We start from the raw sequence: 4571 nt of genomic DNA, 5'->3' as shown, positions 1-4571 counted from the left end.
TGCCATCTTTGTTGTTATGGTGAAGCTAGGTGATCGCAACGCGAGGGGATTTCGTGTAAGTAGGGAACTCTCGCATGTGGCTAGCAAAACATGTTAATTTCTCCCTTTGGAAGCTAAACTTGATGTGTCTTATGTTTAACACGCCGAAGATATATCAAACCTGCGTATACGATCGTTTTTATTCGTTTCATTTTATCGTGAGTTACAAAAACACGTTTTTAGTGGGATAAATATTTCAGGTCGGCGATTAAGCCTGACCCTAGGCTGACTAAAACAATCGGCCTGCGGAGGTATCATTTTAGTCGAGGTTCGCCTCATTTAGTCTAGTCGAACTTCGTTTTAAGAATACGAAATGATTTAATTTTTAAGTTTGAACTCGAACTACGACTGAAGTTTGTTTTAAAAATACCGGGGTAAGAAATTTAAAAAAAAACCGCACATAGGCGAACAAGACATTTTTTAACACTGCTGATGAACTAGAAACTTTTCCTCGTTCATCTTGAGCATGTTGCATATCATCTATTCCTAAATCTCGTTGACACACTTCTAGATTTGTCCAAGGTTATTTGAAGTAGCGTCAGGGGATGGAGAGAATGACAAGTAAATCTGCGTATTATCAGCGATAAGTATATTGTTTTGAACGGTTATAAGTGCAGTCGCTGGACTCTGCTTCTCACGATAGGCCCATTGAAATGGTTCAAAAGGTTATTATTTTTCATAGGTGACACCAACTGTGACGCAACTGCCCTTTACATTTATTTAATTTGGAAATATGTCGATGGTTCTTGATTTGTGGCAGTCAGGCCTCCTTCAGAAGTTGCCTTAATATTGCAAGTTTGTAATCTTCGTGAAAATAGGAAGACTTTGGCGATCTATCATTAATGGCGGTAATAGCAGCTATCGTTTGTGCCTCACATCACCTTATAATCCATGTTGCAATGGGATCCAACTCACAGCTTTTTTGCTGCGTTCTTGGTGGATTAAATGTCAACATCCTCAACTAAAACGTTTAAATGCAGGTAGTTCGGTATGGAACATCTTTGTTCCAGCGATTGAGATTTTCTGGAACATGTAGCCATTTCATAATGGCGATAAATTTCAACAAAAATGAAGCAGAATTCGTTGGTAAGTTCAAGTTCATTAGTGTGATTAGGCAAAGGCGTTGTCCATTTGTTATTGATCATTTTCTGGATGACCCTAAAGAGATTTCCAGAAATATTTGCTTTCTAAAGAACAATGTTGGAGTAGAAATAAGTGTCAGTGTTATTGAACAAAGGGAACACTTTCATTTCCTGAAAGCAAAACAGTCTGGGATGATCTTAATTTTGTATCTGAAGTTGCATAGGTTTTTTTTTTTGGTTTTTCTTTTTTGGGGGGGGGTCATCTCTTTTGATAGTACATAGGGCTTGCCCCATACAGTGATGATCCCAACACTTAAAAAGCACAAAGGTAGAAATTCATTGAAAAGCAAACACCAAAATACTCGAAAATTAAGTATTTTTCCAGGAGCTTGCAAATAGCTCGGCTACTTGTTATTCTTCACCAACTGAGTTGCTCCTGATCATTTTTCTTGTTCTAAATGGACCAGAATCATGAAGAATGTTTCCACAATCTGGGAACGTATACAGATTAAAAGGTACTGATGTGGCTACTGTAATACTGACGTGGTTCAGAAAATAATTTTAATTTTAAATTGTTTTGCATTATATGGCCGTTTGCTGTTTTGTGGGTTTTTTCCCATTTGCCTTTCAAACTTTTTTTTTTTCGCAAGTATTTGGGAACGTACTGATAACACGTCAGGTAGATCATCACTCCTATTATTAGCCTTGCCTTGCAACCTTCGCCTCCGTTTATTGCAATCACGCGCGTGTGTTTGTCCGTATGTCTGCCTCTCTGTCTGTGGACAGATATAGAGATATCTTAGTTTTAAAAAGAGATAGCTAAATTTAAAACCAAGATATATCTATTTAAAATTAAGATATCTATATTCAAAAGATATCTCTATTAATAGAGATATCTCTATTAAATAGAGATATCTATATTAATATAGATAGCTTAGTTTGAAATAGAGCTATCTATATTTCAAATATAGATATTTTAGTTTTAAATATAGTTATCCTAGTTTTAAATAGAGATCGCATACTGAATGTATGCAATAACCCGGTTGACTTTTCTTATAGCCCCATCGATTTGAGGCGAGTCAGATAAGGATCTTGATGTAATCATGCTTAAGTACTTATAATCTTCTATTTCTGTTAAGTATTATCCCCCAGTTTCCACTTCCTGAATTTGTTTATTCTTTGACCTGTTATTAAAATATTCGATTTAGTTGAAGTTCATCTTATTTTTGTTGTTCTTAGTAATTCAATAAATTGTCTATCATTTTTTCAACACATCGTCGGCCCAAACGAGGCAACTGATTCTAGTATCAAAAATATTTATACCAAGCTTACGTTGTAATATCATTTTCTTCCGTTCATTGATATAAATTGTCAATAACACTGGTGAGAGAGTACACCCTTGCTTAATATACGTTTTTAATAATGTAACGAATGAACGAATGTCAGTATATATGCCAAAGTCTGCATCGTTTAGTTTTGGTCAAATTATAATATTGAAAGAGGTGCAAGCTTTTCACTCCATTGAGTGTATAAAACATCATTTCTTGGACAAAAAAATATAACATTTGTGCAATGAGATAATATTTCATCAACATTCTCTGTAACTGACTTTCATTTTTAAATATTTATGAACAATGTTTAACAATGAATGTACTTATTATTAAGGACATACACATTTAGGAGGAACTGAAGCGTTCCTTGTTAAAAGTTAGGTATTTTTTTTTTATTTGTTAAGTAAAAGACATCTTTATTGATAGTCAGCTTCAACATTTAAAAAATAGATCATTTATATTGTATAAACTTTCTATATAAACAATAATGCTGTTTGTTCTGTCTATTTCCGGAGTGTTATTTACATTTTACCATACTTTTTAAGGGAATACTAATTTAGTAAATCAGGTCAAGCACATGTTTTAATCGTTTAATATAATTAAATAATTTTGGTAAAAAATAAAAGAAACATTTAAAGTTTGTATATAAAATGGACATGCTGTAATGCACTTTGCTAAATCAAAATAAAGCTAATGGAGCATCACAAATCTACTTTTCATATATTATTTCGTCAAAATAGAGCTAAATAATAAACGTTCAGACAACCCTCCTAAATTGACGAAAAATAGATAATAAAATTACAATTAATTCTGTTTTACCATATTTAGACATGTAATATAATTTTAACACTTAAATCCTCGTAAAATTCACTTTATATCTATTTCAATAGACTTAGAATCTAACGAATTCATTTTACTTGCAAAACTGGATATAGCACCTAACGTCAGATTTGTGATGCTCCATTAGCTTTATTTTGATTTAGCAAAGTGCATTACAGCATGTCCATTTTATAATCATAAAATTATTTTCTATATGTTGTGTAGTTAGTACATTTACACACAAAACAGCAATAATAATTAATTTTTCACAACAAAAGGCTAACAATAAATGCGTTTTGCTCAATGTATGCCTATCAAAATTATAAATTCTTCAAAATGCGCTTTTCCGAATTAAGGCAGAATATCTGTGAACAGTTTACATTTTAACGTCTTATTCTTTTTTCTCACATGTTCTTGCAGCTCCAAGAGCAACCAATATTCGCCCACAACCTGTTCAGCAAGATGAAGTATCCTCAAAGTCATTCCCGGTTGAATTTGATGACTCTTACTTCACAGATGACTATGGGGAAATTCTTTCCTACTCAATTATTGTAGCTGAGGCCGCAGGTAAGGAATACAAAAGTTTCAATTAAATAAATCCTACAGTGAAACATATCTCTGTGGAGAGTATACTGCCGTGATTCGGAAAAACGCATTATATCCATTTTTGAGAATTTTGAGATTTTTGGCTTAGGGGCATCCCATGGATGTAATCTATCATGTGAATTGATCATATACCCCCAAAAATATTTATAAATATGAAACTAATATGAGAGTTACGCATTATATCCATCCACCAAAGCCAAAACCTCCGGAAGAGTGCATTATATCCACCAAGCATTGAAAATTGAGCAATCAACCAATCACTGAAGACAATGATGCATATTTGATTAGTTCCCTAGCTGGTAGAAGGGCATAATAGGACATAATACCAAGTTTGTTTTTGATCAGAGTGCAAATAATTAAATAAGAATGCATTGCTCTTCATCTTTTAATGAATAAGTTGCAATATGACTATGACCAAATTGTGGCCATAATATAAATTTTAGTCTGTATATTAGTAATTATTATCATAACTAAGACCAACAAAGAAAATAAAATACACACATATAAAACTTTAAAATGTTTTACTTAAGACTTTCCAATTAGGCCAATGCTTGGAATTTAGATTTAATACCTATGCTAAATTTACATTTAAAATATTTAGCCATATTTAAATGAGTACATTTCCTTATAATTTAAGGAAACAGAACTTTATAAATGGGCCTGAAGAAGTTTGTTTAGAAGTTGGGTATTTATG

The sequence above is a fragment of the Anneissia japonica genome, unplaced genomic scaffold (assembly GCF_011630105.1).
Source record: "Anneissia japonica isolate Jap-2015-1 unplaced genomic scaffold, ASM1163010v1 scaffold288012_len1326614_cov192, whole genome shotgun sequence".
NCBI lineage: Eukaryota > Metazoa > Echinodermata > Crinoidea > Comatulida > Comatulidae > Anneissia > Anneissia japonica.
This window is presented reverse-complemented; position numbering follows the sequence as displayed.